The 23,343-nt window shown below is 45.2% G+C and overlaps 1 protein-coding gene across 16 annotated transcripts in view; it reads left to right on the plus strand.

Annotated features, from left to right (window-relative positions):
* Positions 1-23,343, plus strand: part of GBF1 (golgi brefeldin A resistant guanine nucleotide exchange factor 1) — a 166,917-nt gene that overhangs the window by 68,284 nt on the left and 75,290 nt on the right. The window lies entirely within an intron of this gene.

Here is a 23,343-nt window from a genome sequence, read left to right on the forward strand (position 1 = left end):
AGGTTCTCCTTGGCAGCAGGAAACCATCCACCCAGGCCCGTTACCTAGTGAAGTGGAAGAGATTCACTTGCTGGTGTGCCCAACATCGCACACCTTCACTCCAAGGGCCTATGCCACTCATCCTGAATTATTTCCTGCTCCTGAAACAGGGCCTAGCAGGGTCATCCAACAGGGTACACACTGCTATTTTGGCCTTCCACCTGGGAGAGTTGGAGCATTCCGTGTTCACCAACCCCATGGTAGGATGTTTCCTCACAGGCTTGGAAAGATTATATCCACAGACTTGACGACCTGTGCCTGCATGGGACCTAAATCTGGTCCTCTCCCAGCTAATGGGGCTCTTTTTCGAACCATTGGTGACTTACTCCCTTCTGTATTTGTTGTGGAAGGTGGCATTCCTGGTTGCCATCACGTCGGCTAGGAAGGTGTCTGAGTTAAAAGCACTAACCTCCGACCCACCCTACGCTCTTTTCCACAACAAGGTGCAACTCAGACGTCACCCAGCCTTCCTTCTCAAGGTAATATCCAAATTTCATACTAGCCAAGACATTTTTCTACCAGTCTGCTATCCCAAACCTCATAACAGTGCCCAGGAGCAGAAGCGTGCACTAGCATTCTACATCGAGCATACTAAACCTTCAGGAAATCGAACCAACTGTTCGTTGTGGTGACAGACCGGATGAAAGGGCTCCCAGTCTCTTCCCAATGCATTTCTTCCTGGATCACGGACTACATCCACACATGTTATGAGCCACATAAGGTTCCAGCCCTGGCTATTATGGCACACTCCACAAAGGCACAAGCCTCTTCAGTGGCCTTCTCAGCCCAGACCCCCATTCAGGAGATATGGAGAGTGGCAACCTGGTCATTGGTGCATACGTTTACCACTCACTATGCTATCACTCAGCATTCCAGAGATGATGTGGCGTTTGGCAGAGCAGTACTCCAGTCAGCGATTCCTTAACTCCGACCCCACCTCCGGGGCAGAGTGTTGGAGTCACCTAATTGGAATCAATGTGAACAATCATTTGAAGAAGAAGAAGAAAACGGTTACTCACCTTCTCGTAACTGTTGTTCTTTGAGATTTGTTCATATCCATTCTAATACCCACCATCCTTCCTCTCTGTTGGAGTAGACGGCAAGAAGGAACAGAAGGGGGGTCGGGTTGGCAGGGTTATATATTGAGCGCCATGAAGGCGCCACTCCAGGGGGCTCCGCAGCCGACCCAATGGGACTTGATAAGGGAAAACATTCCGACACATGGCATGCGCATACCTGGAATGGATTTGAAGAACAACAATTACGAGAAGGTGAGTAACCACTTTTTCTAGCTTTCATGATTTCAGAGAAACTGATAAACTGAGACTCAGACTAGAAGGCAAAAAGATCCCCAAACTATTATTATTATTATTTTTAAAAATCACATTTTTGGGGAGCCTTGTTCATGACTTTTGAATGTTTGGCCTTGGCGGTAGTGTGCCCATCATGATGATATCTAGTCTCCTGATACAACAAAGTGATCTAAATGTTGCTCAGGAACTTGCCTGCTTCTCCTTTCAGACATGCATGTTGGCATAATTTATCAAGGATTAAACAGTGTATCAGAGACATTTGCAGAGTGACAGACTTCTGCTATCAGAGTTAACAGGTTTTAGGAAGATGGAGTGGGAAGAGAGGATGTTTGAATGGGGAGAGGCGGATGTTAGCAGGCAGGCTGGAGAGTGAGGATGGCCATACTTTTTCCATGAATAAATAAAATCCCCACTGGAGTTGCTGAGGTACCGAAGAAAGAAGAATTATGCTTGGTCTGGGTGTTAATGTTGCTGTATTTGATTATTTCCTTGATTGGAAACCAATTGAGTAAGATGAATTCCAAGCTAATGATGCTTTGGCAGGTGGTGTATGGGAAGGGGGTGGCATTGATTTGGGATCTTGAAGTGGTTTCAAAACTATTAAAAATAGCAACAACAACTTTCCATTTAATTTTTACATCTGGTCACTATAACACTCAATATTGAATTATAATATATATAGTAGAAAACTAATGAAATCACTGAGAATCCTAAATACCATATAACAAACCCAGTGGAACTAGGAGGATAGGGGGTGATTACAGATATGTAAGCATCTAGATTGTGATGGGTAATAGTTCTGTGATGTCTCTTCCAAAGTGTTTGTTTTTTTCCAGGTACCTTCCTCCTCTCAGTTTTACACACCCAGCAAAAATGCACTGTATCAGAGAAAGTAGGGAGAGGAGTTCTTTGCTGTGCAGTCTCAACAGCAAGTTGGTGGGGTCTTGGTCTGATTTCACCTATTGAGTCACTTTAGAGAGAGAGGCGAGAATGTAGAGCTGAATCAGAAGTGACATAACTTGCCCAAAATCACCCAGGAGGCGAAAGTGGCAGAGTCAAAATTAGAACTAGTCTCCAGAATCTTGATCTAGTATTCTTTCCACTGGACTGTGTCACCATCTGATGGTTATCTTATCTGTATACACACTTCAGCACTGTCAGAGCCAACATTATGTGGTATCTTGATTAGAGATTTGAAGGAAACTCCCCTTTCTTTGTATTTGGGCAGGATTTTAAAATAAATGATTCTATCCCAAAGGTCATGGTAACAAAAATTCTGAGGGTGAGAGGTTAAAGCAAGGAAATTGTGTGCTGGTCTGTTAAATGTGTGTTTTATAATTCATTTGGAGGGTTGGGCAGTTGTGTGCCCTAAGGGAAGGCGGGGAAATGAGGAAACCCACAAGTGTGTGAATTGGGAGGTGGCTTGAGCAAACAGGTTCTGTTTCTCTGTGTGAATTAAAATGTGTGCTGTGCTGTCACTGGCCAACCAGTTAATGATGGTCTTAATAAAGTGAGGGAGACGACATCCAGCTGAGCTTCCAAAGCACATTCACAGATTCAGCTCCTGTGGGTAGAAGGATTGGAGGAGTTATTGGCCCACACAGATAATTGCAAATATTTTGCTTCTTTACCACTAACTTCACCTGTAAGCTGGTTACAGTGCCAATGCCCTATGTGCAGGAGAGTTTCTGTCACTCCGCACACTTGCTGTGTTGCTCAGAGTGTATTGGCTACTTGCCCTCTTTCTAAGGGTTGTGCCAAAAAGTTGATGGTATAGGCGACAGGCTACATGTTGTGGCTCGCTGTCTGGGGCAGCGGCTGAAATAATATTCATAGTGGTGTGCAGACCTCCAGATAAGAAACCATATTAACTTCCTGGAGGAGCTTATGTAGAGCATGGTACTGGAATACCCCAAATTTTTAGTGCTCGGCGAACTCCATCCTCTACCGATAATGTAAAGTATAGAGCAGTAGTTAATCTCATGACCGATGGAAACAATAGGATTCTCCTAGACGGTCTGTGGGCTTAAACATGTAGCTGGGGACACACTGGATCAATCCTGTTTTTAGAGGAGTGGCCATTGAAGACCCATCGCCAACATACTACTGTCTTGGTCTCACCACCTCCTCCTACTCCAGGCAAAGTCAGAGCCTGCCTTCCTTCTTATTCCTGCCAAGGTAACCATGTTCATACTGCAGGCTCTCTTTGCAGCTTTTGATATAGTAGACTGCAAGGTATTACTAACCTCTGCCTGGCACAGCAGGAGTACAAGGATGACTCTGCTTTATAGGGGCTCCACTTGCACTTCTCCAACAGAACTTAATGGTGATGGCTAGCTGCTGCTCCTTTGAAAGCCTCACCTGCAGGGTCCCACAAGGATCCATACTATCCCCTCTTGTACAACAGCTGTATGAAATCACTAGGAGAGATGCTGAGATTCCACAAGCTCAGCCGGCAACAAACATTATGCTGCTGATCCTAGACTAGATCTCATTAACCGTTGTCACTATTGATGCAACCACCACCACTCTTAAGATGTTAGAATATCTACAAGAGATAAGCTCTTGGACGAAGAGGAGGTGGCTTAAGTTGAACCCAGGCAAGACCAATGTGGAGATGCTGTGCCAACTTTCCATTGAAGGAATTCAGTCCTCATTCATCTAAGTGGTGTGAAGCCTAAGGGTCTTGTTTGACTCATCACTAAACTTGAGTAGTCAACTATCTCAAAATACCTTCTTTTCCAGTTTGCCAGAAAACTTTTTTCCCCTTCCTCCTGGATATAGACCTGACCACAGTGACATGCATTTATTTCTGGGCTGGATTATTATAATTCCCTGTATCTGATAGTGAAGAAGATAAAGCACAGGCTCTTAACTGATACAGTGCCCACCTACTCCATTGTCTAGGCTGCAGGGAGCCCATCCGGTCCATGCTCAGGTTCCAGTCAACATACCTTTTGTTATTAAATGGAATTTAATCATTAACCAGTGTTAAATTTGAGATCATTTTAAGACATAGTAGATATTTAAACTCTTCACAACTGCCTTCTGGCCCTGGTTCTGAGAGGGGTGGAAGATCTATGTAGTGACTAGGAAACTGGTGTGATTTTCCTAACATACAGGTGCATTGAGGTAACACATACTATTCTGGTTAAGGATCCCAGCTGAAATCTAAGAATTCACAGACCTATCATTCTTTGATTGTATCTGGGCCTAGTCAGTTTCACAAGTACTATGGAAGCAAAGTAAGTGTTGGTTGACTGACAGAGCCAATAGTTCAAACCTGTCCATGAGCACTTTCTACCAACAGATCACTACAACACACAGGGTTGGCACTGAAGTTTTCCCTTCTTTCCTAACCTATCTTTAAGAATGTCTGGCAATATCCATTTGTTCCTTTCTGAGGATCGGGAGCCCGTTTCCTTTTTACTAGGAGTCTCCTGCTGCTTGGACTTGTTCTGTGGCCCTTTATGCTGCATTTATAATGCTCACTTCAGTTGTTACTATGTTAAAACTGTTCTTATTCTGCTAACATTTTATATTATGGGAACATCTTAAAGCCCAAATTTGTTAGATCCCCACTCTGGCAGTCTGGTGTTGCTTTTATTCTGATGTCTCTCACCCACCTCCAAAAGCTTGGAGCTGTAGTGTTTCTAAGCTATTTTGAAGTCCCATAGTTGAAGCTCATCCATTTGCATATATGAAAAGTGAATATTGGTATTTAGGCTATTCAGAACTCATGGAACTTATGTTTGCTGTTAGCATTTGGAATTGCTAATGGGAACAAGGTGCAGAAGCACAATCCATCTCCCATTATTTACAAGTCTGCTAGAGATATGTTGTATAAAAGTCAAAATGACTAGGTGAAGAAGTTGTTTTGTGCATGACGTACACGATGCTATTAAAAAGCTCCTTTGTTTCCTTTTGGGCTCATCAAGTTTTTCTTCACTCCCTTCTTTGGTTATTGGGGTTTTGTTTGCTTACCTGATCTTTTTCGATTCTCTGGCATCAGAATGTCTCTTGACTTGTTTGCAATTTGTTTCCCTTTGATTTCCTTTTAATTTTTCCCCTTCCTGCTCCTATGCTTCCCAGGAGAAAGGCATAAACAGAAGAGGGTAACAGCCAGAAAGCTAATTGATGATAAAACTGTAATTCTCCTTTTCCAGCCTCTCAAAAGCAATAGAGCTTTCCTTTTGACTGCACGGTGAATTTGCAATCAGAGAGCTACTTATAGTGTGCTGGTCACAAAAAGCTGAAGAGAAATACTATGTTTTTAAAGTGGTGTAGAAGAAGTTTTAATTTCTCCTGGGCTTTCAAATTGCCTGCTTAGTTTGGGTTTGGTATTGTGCAAAGCATGTATAAAATGCCTCTATGGAACGAATACAGTGACTGAATAGAGTTCTGTAGTGTGTTACAAGCTAATTGCTCTTTCTTCGACATGTGCCAATTTTCGAAGAAGGGGAAAAGTGTGCTTAAAGTTGACATACATCAAACTTGTGCTGTCAGTAAGATGGATGGATCAGTCAGTCCATCCTCTGAACTTGTCAGTGCACAATGCAATTCCCTGTGGGTTTCATTTAGCCCAGCTAGCCTTGTTAAAGCGGCCACTCTCTTTCTCATATTAGGAGGAAACCTTGGGAAACTTGGCCCTAATTCACAACAGGAGCAAGATCAATAACGATCAGTGTTTGGTCATGGGCAGATGAATTTGTCATGGGGTGGCTGCTTTTGCTTTGGTTTAGTCTGATTTAATAATTTCATTTGGAGTTGAAAGTCACTACCTCAGAGGGTATTGGCTGGCCATGGGCACTGAAGCTTGGAGCTGGGGGAAGTTCAGTCCTGCGGCTGGCCAGTCTCCTGTGTTTATTTACTTTTGTGTAAGAAATCTACCCAGACAGTCTCAGTTAGTTGGAATCAGAGATAGCATGAAGCTTATCTGTGCTTTTGGTGCGCTTTAACTTGGCTTTATGGCCATTTTCAGTAGCGATTTATGACAAACAGTTTACAAAATGATGCTTTCCTTTCTCCTTTTCAGTAATTGGTGCTGCTGAGCTAGTGTAAATACTGACTGCTCGCCCTCAAGTGAAGGAATAGGATTTTGTAGACCACTACTAGAAATCTGCTGTAAGGTGAGGTGTTTGTTGTGATCACAGTGAGTTGACCCCAGAGTGACTGGAGAGATGGCTGTCCTATACATCAAATGGTAGTGCCTCTTGTGAAGTACATTACCATGAGTTTATGGCTTTTATTTTAGTGATAAAATATTGTCTTTAAGACATCATCTTGCCTTTTTTTATTAAATCAGTCATGAAATGTTACCAAGTTAAAAGAAAGTGTTAAAGATTTTTTTTTTTGTTTCACTGAACTCTAAAGTTTACAAAACCTTATTTAATTAGTGTCTGTTTTTTACCTGAGAGAAAAGGTAAGTGTAAGTCCACAGACATGGTTGCTTCTGGGGCCTTGACATGAAGGAACAGACAGGTTGTAATTCACTTGATCGTTTTTGCACTGATTTTTCACAAATGATTCAGTTTATCTATTTTAGCTGTACTGAATCAGTTGAGGGACTCTTAGGACTTGTCTACATTTATAACACTGCTGCGGCGCACTTTCACTGCTGTAGCGCTTCAGTGAAGACATACCTACACTGGTGGGATGGCTTCTCCTGTTGGCATAGGTAATCCACCTCCCCAAGAAGTGGCAGGTAGGTCATTGGGAGAAACAGTCTGCACTGGGGGCTAGATCCGTTTAATGGCATTGTTCAGGGGCCTGGATTTTTCACACCCCTCTGCAGTGTAGTTATAACAACTCAATTTCCTAGAATAGACTAAGCCTTATTGTGTATCCACAGTTACACTGTCCTAAATTGCTTCAGTTGTAATGCCCTCCGCTTAGAAATGCCTCCTCTCCAACCTGCCCCACGAAATACTCATCCCCTGTTCTTGAGCCCTGTGGGGATCAGGCATGGTACCAGTCTTCTTTAGCTATATTTATGCTCTTTCAAATGATTGAAGCTCAGTTGATAACCCCTAAAAGAGCATAAGCTGCCAGCATGGCTGATACCAGCTTCAGTAAATGATTGCAGAGCTTGTGTGTGTAGGAGCAGAGTATACTGCAGTCATGCAAAGGGAAGCAGCAGTGCTAGTCATGGCAAATTTGTCAAGTATAATCAAAGCCTTGGTGACTGTTTGGAGGGTAGTAATGATCCAGTGTAGGGATCAGCATATAGCACAGAGCCTGAAGTCTACCATGTTACAACACCATGGTAGTTAGTGTTTCTGTGCTAGGATTTTGGTGAGTTACCACTGAAGAGGTATTTCAGGTAAAGTACAGAGGTGCATGAGAGTTTTTGTACCATTATTGTTAACATATGCTGTCTTCTGAATACATTCTACTTCTCATCTCTAGTCCCAGGTACTTCCCTCCCCCCAGCCCTCACCAATTTCAAACTTTCAGTTATCCATGAAGACTTTAATTTTTAGCCTGATTTGCCCATTGTGCTCACAGAATTTCTTTGGAGCAAAGGTGAAGATGAGACCCATCTTTTCTGAAAGATGGTTGCAATTCTAAGTCTCTCAGGTAACTTCCACCTTTGGGAGAGAATTCTTCAAAAAAAAAAAAAAAAAGGTCTCTTGAAAATAGAGTCTCACACCAGCATTTGTGAAGAAAGATGATTTCAAAAGACCAGTTCCTTGGGTAGGTAGTGAGGCCTTTCCAGTACCATTGGGAGCTAAGACTGTAAACGTATTGATGTCTTTGAAAAAACTAGAATACTAGTATTCTAGAACCTGCAAGAGGATGAGCTTGTCTGAATTCTTTTCTTGACCTGAGGGCAATTGATCTCTGCAGGATTGAGGTTGAGATCTATTTGTGAAGCAATGTGTAGAGTTTGTATCTGTGGGTCTTAAACATTGTGCCCTGATCTAATGTCTCTCTTCCTGGAATACAGCAGTGCAATGTTTGATCGTTGTGCACAACTTCTACCTTGTATGCGATACGAGAGGAAAGTTCTTAGAAACCGGTTTGGAGCTATGTTTAAACTAAACTTTAATGTAGGTGGGTACTGCTCTTCATAAAGGGCTCTCAGCATTCCCCTAGGAATCTGAAATAGAGGCTATATGGTACAAGTAGATTATTACTGGGCAAATGCATAGTGTAGAGTAATTGATTTGTTGACTTGATTAAGAAAAGCCTCCAAGTCACTGAAGAGGTATTCAGGTCATAGGGTGAGAGTGAGCTCTATAGGATTAATTTTAAATCCTTCTACCAGTGACCTTCAACCTTTCCATGCCAAATAGCTGTTCGGTTCAGTTTTACTGCTGCCCTAGTTCTGGAATAAAGCTTGTTGTACATGACATCCAGCTAATTACATATCAACTATAGCTTAAGGAAAAGTTTTTATGATGTGATTCCATTCTGTGTTTCTTTAGTGCTAGTTATTGAGATCACAATTAATTAAGACAGGTTTCTTCAACTTCTGAATTAAAATCCACCCCGAAACCTATTTCTTCCACAAGGCCCAAGCATTGAATTCTTTATCAGTAGGGTGACCAGATATCCCGATTTTATAGGAACAGTTCCAATTTTTGGGTCTTTTTCTTATATAGGCCTTAAATGAGCGAAGGTGTCCTGACCAGAAGATAGCAAGAGCAGCAAATCGTCATTATATATTGTATATCCCCTTCCCCCAAAATAAAATCTCAGTTCTGAGTGGCTCTTGAGATCCCAGCACAATGAAGCAATCATTTGTTAAAGTCATGTTTAGTGAAAAGTAGATAAACACATGAAGCTGCAATCTGACAAATGAAAGCATTTGTGCCATTGTAATGAAATTAGGCAAACAGAACGGGCTTGACAGCTCTGGGTTCTCCCTGTCAAACTGCATTTGTAATTGTAGCCCTCCATTCATGTGTGGCTGTGAATGGCACCGTTCTCCTTTCAGTAACACAGGCAGGGCCCCTGAATGCCTGCGCTAATTCACAGAGAATTAGACTTGGAGAGTGTATTTAGAGACTTTCTGAAAAGGACTGGGTAATTAACCTCTCAGCTCTCCCTCATTAGCTGGGACAGCCTTCATTTTAGACCCATATTCCTCTCTGCCCCATACAAACTTGCTTGTTATATTCCCATTTATTATTGTGAAGTATTGACTTCAGAGATTTATAAACTAAGAGTTCTTCCTCACAACATTGCTTCTGCAGATTCCCACAGTGAGCTTGCATGCTCTGCCATGCAGCAACAGAACCCATTTTAAAACACCCAGGGGGAATGTGTGTATGGCCCTCTCTTCAGTATACTAGAACCAAGGGTGTAAAGACTCTCACTTGACAGCTGGCCCTCAGTCTCTTCTCACACTGCCAGCCTGGGTGGATCCAGAACCCAATCTTTTCCCCTCGTTGGGGATTTATGTAGGGGTGAGAGAGTGCATTTTTGGTGACCATTAGGGAAGGTCAGGTGGTTACAAGTTCTCTTTGGAGGGACTCTTATGATTCCTTGGGCTTGAGGGCTATACCTAGGCACCCAGTTGCCATTGTTTGAAGGCATTCATGCTATGGGATTCTGTGGCCAGATGAACAGGTAGTTCACTGAGGTAGGATCAGTCTTTGCAGGAGTAGCAGTCCTCTTTTTGATTCCAGAGGTCTTGTCAAGACAAGATGTTTTGTTCCACTCTTGAGTTACAAACCTGATTTTAGTAGCTAATCTAGACACTACACAAACATTTGTTCAGGGACACTTCAGACTAGGCTGCACCACAACCAGGAAAAACCACATGTCCTGGAACAAACAGATGAATTGCCTGAATTTTAGTGTTGCTTTTACCTATTGCTCAGGTTAATAAGAAAAAGACCTGTTTGTAATGTAAGTCAATGCGTAATTAGGGAAAGTGCCTCATGCTGGAAGCATTGTGTTCTTGTCTGAGTTGTCTGGTGTGTTTTACAATGAGGTGCACATAATAAAGAAGGTTTCAACGGCCTTCCTTAAGGCTCAACATCAAAGGGTAACAGCTGTTGCATAGGAAAGGGTCAGGCAGGTCATGTGGTTTGCATTGCAGTTGCCTGTCCTGTGGATAAATGATGTTGAAATAACTTGTCATAAACTATTTTTTCTTGCTCATTTAATCTGATTCGAAACGCATAGCAGACCCTGATAAGAGTTACTCAGGAGTGAAGAGTTTAACTACCAGAGAAAGCAGCTTATGTGAGCATTTTAGATCAGGAATGTGCCAACAGTGTATCAGCAATGAGATGAAATCTCTTCATGGAAGGACTCAATCTTCTATACCAGGAATGCAGGGCAATGAGAGGCCTTAATAAACCTCATTTTCTGGGGTGCTGTTAGATTCACCAGCTAGGCCCTGGAGTGCAATTGGATGAGATTGTCGCCTGACAGGAGGAGACTGGCGTTTGCCCTCAGTGAAATTAACTGTTGCTTGGAGAGAGAGGGAGAGGAAGGAATAGTTTCTAGTCTGGTATTGAAGGTGGCATGATATAACAGAGCTCAGTGGTGGGATGACTCCTAGTTTTTTCAGTACTAGAGAGATCTAAACTTGCAATAAAAGCAAGTGCTTCAGTGAGGAATAAATGTCCTTAACTATACAGCTGTGCTGCAATGTGAATGGGAGTTTATAACTTTGTTGTAAAAGCACAACCTGAAACGGAATGGGTCTGGTGTTCTCATAACTGGAAATAGTCCAGAGGATCTGAAAGTGAAAGCCCGGTGGTTGCAGGGTTTCTAACTTCATACTAAAAATCTGGCTCTTCTGGCTAAGCTGCTTTAATATGTTACTAAGGTGACTAGGGACGTTTCCTTCATTACTTGCTCAATCCACACACACTGCCTTGGGTCATCTGAGCCTACCAAAGAGCTGTTGTGGTTTGCGTCTTTATTTGCCTTCTTGATGCTGCATTACAGTGACTCCTGAAATTTTGGTTAATGGAGAGTTGGAGGTAGGGTTACCATCTTTCAGGTTCTCCAAAAGAGGGTGGGGGTACAGTTGAGGATACTGGAAGGGGTATTTAACAGGGTGCTAGAGGGAGTGCATGTGTACTGGGAAGGAGTATTTGGGGGTGGGGTGCTGGAGGGGTGTGTGTGTATGTACTGGGAGGGAGTATTTGCAGGAGTACTGGAGGGGATGTGTGTACTGGGAAGGGTACCTGCAGGGTGCTAGAGGTGGTACCTCTGGCGTCACTCTCGAGGCAGGGGCACTGTCGCTCCCTGTCATGGTGACAAGGCAGATGGGCAGGCCTAGGAGGCAGTGTCAACTATCCATCAACGCCTCCCTACCTCTTCTGCTCCCCAGGGCTGGGAGCCAGTAGCTGCAGCTGCAGCGGAGGGACCAATCAGGACACAGAGTCAGGTCTTTCTGAACTGTGATGTCCAAATTTTTGCGGTGTGAACATTTTCTTGTTTGAAAAATCCGCCTGGACAAAGAGGGGAGGATCTAAGAGGAGGAAATGTCTGGGAAAACTGGGATGTATGGTAATGCTAGTTGAAGATGTCCTGGAGCTGTTTCCTAAAGGAGACCCAACCCCTCTATGGATCACTAGAACCTAATTTTTACTATAGCCTCCCCACCCCTTCTGAGCAGTTTGCAGATAATGGGTACCCTTGGTGAGATTTTGATCTGCTTTTAACAGTCACTAAGTTTGTTTTTCTCCATAGTACACAACATTAATGTGGTGGCTGCAGTCTTTATTGCACAACTGAAATCAGATGCCCAATGAGAGGAGAAATTTCCCATGTTTCTGACAGCTCATGCAATGAGATGCCCCTTGCTGGGAAGCTCACTTGGAGAGACATCTTTAATTATCAGTATTTCTGAGCCTCTTGCTGGTGTGGCCACTTTCACTGAAAAATGATGAGACATCTGACCCTGGCAGAGCAGGAACCTTAGGGACCAGAACACATGAATGCCTTTCCAAAGTGCTTTAAATAATGGCTTAGCTATCATAATTTTTAAGTCTGATCTTTCAAACACCCAATACTTTGTTTAAACAGATTTTATGATTGCTGAGGTTGGAAATGGGTTTTACTATCTCTTCCCTGATGTTCCCATGCTGCCAGGATATCGCACAATTTTACTTGTCAGCTCCTTGTCTCCCTTCCCACCCCAATTCTTGATCAAAAGTTCTTCTCTATTAACTTTCAGGGCTGAGCTATTCCTTTCAGGATGTGACCCCTACCTTCTCCCCCAAGCAGTACATAAACCTTCAACCCAAGCAAGTAATAGACCAGGGAAATGGAAGATACTGTCCTATTTTTACAAAAATAACAAGGAGTCCGATGGCACCTTAAAGACTAACAGATTTATTTGGGCATAAGCTTTTGTGGGTAATAAACACACTTCTTCACTCCTCATTATTTTTGTGGATACAGACTAATACGGCTACCCCCCTGATATTTTGTCCAGTTTTTGTTATCAGTAGAGACTGGATGAGGGCGTAGTGCAGTGGTTCTCAAACTTTTATACTGGTGACCTCTTTCACATAGCAAGCCTCTGAGTGCGACCCTCCCCCCCATAAATTAAAAACACTTTAAAATATATTGAATACCATTATAAATGCTGGAGGGAAAGCGGGGCTTAGGGTGGAGGCTGACAGCTTGCAACCTCCCTATGTAATAACCTCATGACCCTCAGTTTGAGAACCCCTGGCGTAGTGGCTGAGAAAGCTACATCGAAGGGGCACAGATGGCAATTGCAATATGTGGGCTGGAGTACTGGGCATATGACTTTGAACTTGACAGTTCTCTGCAATATTGGCTGTAGTTCTGTGTGAACCTTTGATGGGAGACCTTCTGAACTACATTTTCAAAGCACAATAGCACTGAATAAATGTAGAATTATTTTTATGCGTTTCTTTGCACTGCCACTGAACTTCAGTCCTCTTATGAAAAGATGGTACAAGATTTCAGTCATCATGCATGTTGAATCCTTGGTGCATCTGCCAGCAACCAGAGAGGGGCCTCTAATGACATTATGGACACTAGTCCCTTAAAGAACTGGACTGAGACCAGAGAGATCACACAGGCCCTGAACAGCCTTCAGATAGTGGTCACTAGAAACTTCACTGGGTTTCAGTCTCTCTCTGAAGGTACTTGGATTTGCTCAGGGAGCAATCCCTTTCCTTACACTCCTCTCCCAAAAAATATAGGTAATTACTCCAAATATCAAACACTATTTTATTTGCATATTAATATTGTTAACTATATATGGAGATCCTAGTGGAAGTAGCTCTTTAAATAGTGCAAAAATCCATATTAGTAGGGAACTCGGTGAAGAAGGGGAACAAAGATGGACAGCACCATATTAGAGCTTCTATTTTGGGGGATTTATTTTTAGCAATTTGTGAGTCTTATGTAGATGTCCAAAAATTAGAGGTTTGGGGACTTTCTAATGTATATTATATTCTTCACTTATTACAGTAGTATATGTTGTAATGATTAATCTCTTTGTAATGTTTCCTAGTGGCCTTTAATGTAGTACTGTTTCAAACAGCACTGCATTGTAGCACACTAGGGAACCTTTAGTGCGCACCAGCAGGGTCTAGATGGATTTATTAATGCACAACATGTTAGTGCACTGTACAAATCATACCCCTGTAATCTGCATTACTGCTTCTTGTAGACAAGCCGTTAGAGATAAGTAACTATTTCCAGTGTTAATGTGATGTTTATTGGATAAACACAGATTTTTTTTTTTTTTTGTTTATCGGGTTGTTTAACAGTACTGTTTGGTTCAAATTTTAAATCAGAAGCTCTATTCATATTCAAATTCCCAAATGAGAAGTTGACAGAGCAACTGATTTTGCAATGGCAAGTAGTTTGTCAGTCCAGTCTTTCCATTCTCTCCCAAACAGTTGTCTATGGGAAGGGATTACTAATGTCTGCCCGTCTTCTCTCCTTCCCCACAAATAGTATCTCTTTGCAACAGGGAAGGGACGATTGCTAGCTGTGAATCTTTGTACAAGCCTTTCTGCTCTGGATTTTGGTTTGTTGGTGGGAAAAGGAACATGTAGTTTTCCTTCTTCCCTTCCCTGTGCGACTTTCACAAAAAGAGTTCAGATTATCTTCTTCTCAGACTATGCCTCCTTCAGTTATTTTAGTGTGTAGCGGGTGAGTGATTATCCCCAAATTAACTCTTAAGAAGGTTGGCAATCCTGAGCAGTTGTATACCTTCAGAAATGGCTTGTTACCTGAGTTTTGTGCCTGTAGGAGACTGATGAACTGGGGAGGAGGAAGAGCCTGATTGAGAATTTTTAGAGTGCACCTGGTTCCATCCAGCTCCATCTTCTCCTGGCAGGGAACCTCTGTCCTCTGCTGGTTTGACTCTGTCCCATCTTTTCCTGCTTCTGGATCCTGCCCCCTTTGCAGTATGGGTCAGGTGTCCCAGCCAGCAGCAGCTGAGGAGAGGATGCTTCCCTAGAACATGCTGAAAATGCTGCCCAGTGGTGAGGGTAGGCAGGCAGAGAGCAGAAGGCATCTCCCCCCTGTGGGATGGGGGCCAGTTTTGGTTATTTGAATAGTGGAGAAGTGTGGGGAGGAGAGTTGCCCTTTGAGGAGCTAAGGACTTGTGTGCTTTTCTGTAGGGTTTTAAGGGAAAATCCAAGAGTCAGTCAGAGATGGAACTGGAGTTACTTGCATTACTAGCTTGCAGCTCTTTGTTCTGTGGGTTCTGATATTTCTGAGCCTTTTGGTACCACAGTAGTAACATCAGATTAGAGTGTGTTCATTTATATTGTAAAGTCTTTTACAGCAAATTTCATGTAAAACACCTCACTGCCCTAGAAGCTGAGTACTGTATCCAGAAATAAGCCTAGGCTTTTGATGCAAAGGGGACTTTAGTCTCTCTTGGTTCTTGTTTTCTGGCCTAGGTATGATAGAGCAACAACACTAGTTGATCTTCAGAAAACTGATCAGGTGTCAGTGCTGATTCATTTTTATCTGTCAGTTGCCTGTGATACTGTTGATTGTGTGACATTGCTGGACACATCTGCTGCTGTCTCTAGCAGGAGTAGATGGGGTTGCTAGTGAGTGGCTGTGCTCCCTTTCAGAGACACCCCAAAAGATAAAGGTTTATATACCCTGAGGCTTCTCATATGTAGGTGACGTTCCTGGATAGGATAGTCTTTGGGGATTAAGCCCAGGACCTCTGGATGTAAAAGCATAAGATTGATGATCAGGTCCACTGACTTGAAGGCAGTAGCAGACTTGTAATCTTCTGTGATCTTGTCTTCACTGTGGGGAAAATGGTGTATTAACGAAAGATAAAATCCTAGTGAAGACAGGGCAGTTTGTAGTCCTTCATATGAGGTAGCAGATAGTTTGAGTGAGACTAGTTTTTAAACTCCTAATTTATATGAAGGCTGCAGACTGCCTTGTCTTCACTAGGATTTTAGTTAACCACAGTTAAATTCGATTGAGAACACCTCTCTTTTTCTTTTCTTAGGGCTTGTCTACACTTAAATTTTATAGCGCTCTAGTTTGCTGGCTCGGGGATGAAAAATCACCCCCCTGAGCGCAGCTAGTCTGAGCGCTTTAACGCACTAGTGTAAACAGGCTCTGAGTGTTGGGAGCAATGCTGCGAGCACTTGCGTGTGACCACACTTGCACTTCAAAGTGCTGCTACGGGAGCATTCCCATGACAGCGCTTTGAAGTTTCCAGTGTAGCCATGCCCTGAGTTAAGACAAGGCCTGTATGTGGTCCAGATGCTAGATGCGGGATAAAGAAACGTATTACTGTGTGATACGCACTAACACACTGTGGCTCTGTATGCTCATCCCTCCTGTTCAAATAGTATGTTTGGTATTTAGTAGGGTTGTTAAGAGAGAGATGAGCTATGTTGGGTTCTGTATCCTGATACCCAGCTCTGTTTCTGTCTTGTCAATATAGTTGATGCAGTTTAGTTACTGGCTGGCTGAGGCTTCACACAGGTAAGATTAAGGAGAAGCTTGTTAGTAAGGGAAGAAACAGTAGAGATTTATACAAGTCCCCTTAACTGAGGCACTGCATCTGTTTGTTACTGAGGATCTCAATTTGGGATTAATTGAAAAGTAAAGCTGGAAGGGACCTCCAAATGTCATGTGTGTCAGCCTCTCATGCTGAGGCAGGACTTTTAGGTCCTAAGCTTCCTTTGGGTGGGCAGGAGCAATTTTTTCATCTCTGTACTTTTCTTGACAAGCAATCGTAAAGGCCCCAAGTGCTATGGGTCTTGGGTACCTAAGACACCTGCTGTCTCCCAATGTGGTACTGCTGCAGTTGTGAAACAGACACTGAGCGATCCGCCTTTGGCTTAAAAGGAAGCTGTCTAGTTATGTAAGGGCTCTTTCTATGAGTGATCCTCAGCGCTGGGACTGTTAGTATACACGGGCCTGATGAAACCTTGATTTATTAACATTCTGAGCACAATTCCTCTGTCTTTCTGGATTCTTGTAAGAGAGGGCTGAGGGAGGGGGAATGGTTTGGCAGGTATGTACGATGGGTTGATTAACTTGGTGACTATTTTGATAGCCATCCTCCTCAAAGCTGATCCTAAGTCTGTCAATATAGATCCGTTAGTTTTGTATATTTTTAATATTGCATAGGTGCCTGTAACCTTCGAAAAGTGCGCTTATAAGAAGGCAGGGATTTTCCCCAGCTTGCAAATGACTCACTGCCACGCCCTCAGTCTCCTGTCGGCACATTTATTGTCCAAACTTAAACAAAATGGCTCCTCAGCTCATCCATTACATTTTTGGTTTTCACTGCCTCTGCTGGCAGTCCTGCTCCTGCTCTTGTTCCTGCTGCTTCTGCTTCTGCAGCTTCCTGCCTCTTTCTCAGCCAGTTCCCCCTCACTGGGTCTCTCTCTGACTCTTTATAGCCCCAGCTGCAGTCTTAAGCCTAACTAGGGTCATATGACCAGGCACAGGTACACTGTCCCTGCTCCCTCTTAAAGGGCCAGTCACCCTGTGACAATTCGATAAAGCAAATTTAAGATATGTCTACACTGCAGTTAAAACCTATGGCTGGCCTGTGCCAGCTGAATCGGGTCGTGGGGCTTAGGCTAAAGGGCTGTTTAATTGTGGTGTACACTTGGGTCCTTGGCCTGGAGCCAGAGCTCTAGGACCCTGTGCGGTGAGAGAGTCCTAGAGCTTGTGCTTCAGCCTGAGCCAGAACATCTAAGACACAATTAACTTCTTATCCCAAGCCCTGCAACCCTGAGTCAGCTGGCACGTCAGCTGTGGGTGTCTAAATGCAGTGTAGACCTACTCTTAAGCATTGTTGAAAGCATGTCTCATGATCTCTGCATTTCCACAAGCTATTGAGAAGTCGTACAGTTGTAATGTCATATCAGAATATTACCCTTTCTGTGCTCCTTGTGATTTTTTGTCTACAGGTTTTCTTTCTCACTACAAATGGAGTAGAAGAAACCATATTACAATGCTTTAGGCTATGTTTACACAGTTAACCTGGGTAATTGGCATCTGGGTCTGAGCACCTAAGTTGTCCTAATCCTACTGTGAGCAATTCCACTGCAAAGCCATAACCTTGTTACTGTGTCCTCACTGTTTCTGCTCTTGCCTCTAGTTCTTTATACTGAGACACTCACTCTAGGATTCTCTCCCTGTCAGCTGTGGGATAAATTGTCTGTCCTTCAGGGGGAATTGTGGGAAGACATTGGAAAGCTATGAGCACTAGAATGATTTAGCTTGAAAAGTAAGTGGGCTCCAGCCTGAGTCAAAGTTATGCCCGTATTCTAACTCAGAAGCCTAAACTTAAAGCATCTCCAAGCCAAGGTAGAAAGTTCCCTTCTCAACATACAACTCCATGCATCTGCCTGTCTCTGTGGCAGCTGTACAGAGAACTCCTTTTGTACAAAGCAACAGGAATTGGGATAATAGCACATTCTTTTTTGAGTGATGGTCCCTATTGCATTTTACTGAGCGTTATGCTCATGCACCATGTACCCAGAGCCAGAGCTTTTCAAAGTAGTCGTGTGTGTTGGTGCGCACATGTGCCCTTGCATTGCCTCGTGATTTCGCCTGAGGTGATACAGGGCAGTATTGACCGACCATGTCTTCAGTTCCTTCTCACCAACGCATAATCCGAGTCAGAGCTTCTGTTTTTCTCTTGTCCTTGGTGACTTAAACGCCGACTCTGTGTGTGCTCCAGTGCCGGAGCACTCACAGGAAAAAAAAAATTGACTGCTTAGCATCCACCAGCAGCCAGCTCCTCCCCAGCACCTCCCACCTACCAATGACCCTGCCAATCAACTTCTTCCCCTCCCTCCCAGCACTCCTGCCCTCTGTGTTCAGCTGTTCCATGGTGTGCAGGAGGCACTGGGAAGAAGGGAAGGGGGCAGAGCGGGGGCGGGAAGAGGTGGGGCCGGGAGTGGAGCGGAGGCAGAGGTGGGCGATTAGGGGAAGAGGTAGAGTGGGGGCGAGGCCTGGGGCGGAGTAGGGGGTCGAGCACTCTCCCCTTACCCACCCACACTTATGCTTGGTGACACACTTTCGAAACTTTCCAGAAAAAATGTTTCTGTTCTTGTACATAGTTAGGATTTTACTGATTTTTTTTTTTATAGTAGCTTTTAGTGTTCATAATAATTTTTGTAGGATTAAAGACTTTGGGACGCCGCTTTGGTGGTTTCCCGCCAACCCCCAGCTGTGCAGGGTACTGGATTATACCAAAGATGCTGGGATCCAAAGTCTGTGCTTCCTGCCTTTGCTCATTTTCACTGAACGACAAGCACCAATGGTGGCTGTACTGCTTGGGAGAAGTGCATGTAGTATCCAGGTGCAATATCTGCCACCTCCCCTTCTCGTACCCAGGAAGGCCAGGCCCTATACCTTAAGAAGCACCTCATGGAGGTCGCTATGGGACTGCAGTCAGCTCCTGGCTCCAATATTCGCCTTCAGAACAGTCTTCCTCAACCCTAGAGGAATCCCCTGTCTCATCACCCCATCCTTTGTTGAGGAGACATTTGAAGCTGGGTCTGGATGATGCGCCAGTCGGCCCAGCTCCGGCAATACTGACAGATCCAGAGAGGTTCCCGTCATTGTCCCTGGATGCGACTATGTCGTTGACGTCCTCCTCTGACCTGGATGACTACCATCAATTTCAGGAGCTGGTCAGGGGAATAGCTAATGCTCTTCATATCCCATTGGAGGAGATGCAGGACAGTCAGCACCAACTACTAAACATCATGCATGCATCAGTATCCTCTGGAGTGGCCCTACTGATCAATGATACTTTTCTCCAACTGGCATGCACTATGTGGCATACTGTGGACACATGCACCCCCACCCCACAGGGGGCAGAAAAGAGGTGTACTGTGTCCCCCCAAAGGGTCTGAGTTTCTGTTCTCCCCTCCTCAGCCTAATTCCCTGGTGGTCCAGACTGATAAGGAGTGGTCCAGACAACAGCACACATGCACCACTCTCTCTGACAAAGAGGGCAAGAGGTTTGACATTATAAGTAGAAAGGTCTTTTCCTCAGCCAGCCTCCAGTTCTGTATCTTGAACTACCTAGCGCTGATGGCCAAATATGACTTCTTGCTTCCAAGCTATTTTGGAGGAGGGCAAGTTTGTCTCCAGGACAATACTTCATGCTGCAGTTGATTCCATGGACATATCCTTGCACAAAGTGGTGACTGGAATAGGCATGAGGAGGGAATCCTGGTTACATTCCTCAGGCTTCCCTTGAGAGGCATAGAGCACAATTGAGGACCTCCCTTTTGATGAATCACCCTCTTCTAACAGAAGACTGGCGATTCTTTCTTTTCTTTACACTCACGGAAAGACTCTAGACCAGAGGTCTCAAACTCAAATGACCACGAGGGATGCATGAAGACTAGTGCATTGACCCCGAGGGCCGCATCTCTGACACACACCCCTCGCTGCCTTTGGCCCTGCCCCCACTCCACCCCTTCCATTAGACCGCACCCCCGCGCTTCCCCAGGGGGTGCAGAAAGGGTGCAGTGGGGGCTCAGGGCAGGGAGTTGGTGTGTGGGGTGCAAGAGGGTGAGAGGTGCGGCACAGGGTCGGGGTGCAGGGTACAGCAGGTGGCTCAGGGCAGGGAGTGCAGGAGGGGTGTGAGATGCAGCAGGGGGCTCAGGGCAGGGAGTTGGGGGCAGGAGGGGTGAGGGGTGTGGCAGGGGGCTCAGGGCAGGGAGTTGGGGTGCAGGAGGGACTCAGGGTGCGAGCTCCAACCCAGCACCGCTTACCTAGAGCGGCTCCGGGGTGGCAGCGGCATTCACCGGGGCCAGGGCAGGCTCCTTGCCTACCTTCCCTGGCCCCCGGCCTTGCGCCGTTCCGTTCCAGGAAGCAGCTGGAACCATGTCCCTGCAGCCCCTGGGGGAGAGGGAGGAGCTCAGAGTTCTGTGTCTCTGCTGCTCTTGCCGCTTCTACAGGTACCTCCCACGAAGCTCCCATTGGCCGTGGTTTCCTGTTCCCGGCCAATGGGAGCTGCGGGGGGCGGTGCCTGGAAGGAGGCAATGCAGAAGCCCTCTCTTTCCTTCCCCCGGACTGAAGGGGCCTGCTGCCAGCTGCTTCAGAGGAGCAGCGTGGGGCTAGCAGCGCGACAGGGGGCAATCCTGCGGGTAGGCAGAGGGATGGGGGCGGGGGAGCGGGGAGCTTGGCGGGCCACATGCAAGAGGCCCGCGAGCTGCACGTTTGAGACCACTGCTCTAGACCTACCCTTCAGTCCCGAGGCAAATATACACCGGCACTGAAATGAAAATATATATGCCATCGTCTACATAATGCTATTGAACTCTCCAATTCTACCACTAGCGAGCCTACGAACCTCCACAGAAGTGTCTGAAGGTCCACAGGTCTTGCCTGCCTGGTCTGCCAATGGTCAGCCCTTCATGCAGCACACTTAGTTTTTGAGTAAGAGATATTTGTGAGTGCATCTAGAGAGCCATCAACCACTTCACACCATACTCTTGCCAACCCACCCCCTTTGGTGCGTTCAATACTGCACAAGGGGAAGGGTCAGTGTCCATTCAGAAGGCGACACCCTGGTCGTCGACTGGTTGGACCAGATCAGCGATGTCTTTCCTCCCCTGCCACTCTTGCAGTGCATCTTTCACAAACTCCAACAGGAGAAGGCAATGGTCATCCTGATTGCTCCATTCTGACCTGGCCAGTTCTGGTTTCCTCTGCTTCTCTGCATGTCAAAACATCCTCCATTCCTACTCCCAGTGTTTCCGGAACTGCTTTCACAACACAACGACAGACTCATATACCTCAATCCACAGATGCCTCACCTGACAGCCTGTTTTTTTGAATGGACACCTCTGCTAGCATGAAAATGTTCGTCAGCAGTATGACATGTCTTCTCCAGTAGTAGGAAGGGTTCCATGAGATGAGCCTACTGAGCTAAATGGGCGCATTTCACCTCCTGGGCCCAACAGAAAGCTGTTGGCATCCTTATGCTCTTGGACTATTTCCTCTCTTTTGAAGGTCTTGGGGCTTGCTCTCAACTCCTGCTCCCTTTCTCTCCTTTCCATGAAGGTCGCTTTTCTCGTGGCCATCACCTCTCTAAGGAGGGTTCACAAACTTGGAGTCATGATGGTAAACCTCCCTTGCACCACGTTTCATAAGGATAGAGTTCCACTGTGCTTGCATCCCAAATTTCTACCAAAAGTGGTTTCCTGCTTCCACCTCAACCAACCTTCTTTCCCAAATCACATGCCTCAGATGAGGAACAGCTGCTTCATTGTCTCAATGTCCATAGGGCCCTGGCCTTTTACCTATACAGGACGAAGCCCTTCCAGAAATCTAGACTACTCATTGCTATAGTGGAGAGAATTAAAGAGCAGGCCATCTCAACCCAGAGAATCTCAAAGTGGGTCTTAGGGTGCATTACACTGTGCAGTCAACTACCAGGACAGTCCCCACCAGATGGGATACAGGCCCATTCCATGAGAGCACAGGCAACAACTACTGCCGTGCTCCACGACAAACACATATAAGGCAGCCTCAGGCAAACCATATAAGGCTGGGAGTGGAGCCTCACCTTGCTGTGGACTTTGGTGCTGGCCCCCTCCACAGCCCAGCAGTGCTGCCGCTCCCATCCCTGTCTCCAGCCCTGGCCCCAGCCTCACCCGCAGCTGCAACCCTAGCCTTGGCCCCCTTACCTTGTTTGTGTCACCCTGTGAGAAGCAGCCCCACTCCTGGGGGGCAAAAAGGGGAGGGCAGAATAAGGGAGTTGCAACCATCAAAACTTTGGCGACTGCTGCTCTAGTGCATGATTCTCATTCGGTGCAGTGGTCTTCTGTTCCATGGTTCCATCATCTTCCCACACTCTCCTCCTAATTAACTGCTGCTTGTTCATAATCCTCAGTGGAATATAATCAAGGGATCATCACTTGAAGGAGGGGTGGTTGCTTACCGTAACTGGAGGTTCTTCGAGATGTGTGATCCCTATCTGTATTCCAATCCCATCCTCCTTCCCATCTGCTGTGGATCTGGTAGATCTGCAGTGAAGGAACTGAAGATGTGGTTGGTCTGCTCTGTCCTATATCTGCTTGGCCAAAACCACGAGGCAATACAAGGGCACAGACACGGGCCAATGGATGCTGCTACTTTGGAAAGGTCTGGGCGCATGAGGCATGTGCATAACCCTCAGTGGAATACAGATAGGGACCACTCATCTCGAAGAACCTCCAGTTACAGGTAAGTGACTGCCCCTTTTACACTCTCAAGTTTAGATGTATAGCCTGAAGGCCAAGGTTGTTTTGGGGAGGGAAGAAGGTATTTAAAATGGTTTGGCTCAGTTTCTCTTTCCTAAAAATGAAATTGGAGTAGAACACTGACTTCAGTACAATCCCGTGGGACACGACCACATTTGGTGGGTATGTATTCACATTGTAGATGTAGGTGGTGGATATACTGTGCATACAGATAGTGGATATTGTGATGGAAGGATGAGTCAGGTTTTATACAGCTAATTTGATCACATTACAGGCATCCAAGGAAAAGGCTGCAATATCTGCCAATTAATTAA

Source organism: Chelonoidis abingdonii, chromosome 16, assembly GCF_003597395.2.
Source record: "Chelonoidis abingdonii isolate Lonesome George chromosome 16, CheloAbing_2.0, whole genome shotgun sequence".
Classification (NCBI taxonomy): Eukaryota; Metazoa; Chordata; order Testudines; family Testudinidae; genus Chelonoidis; species Chelonoidis abingdonii.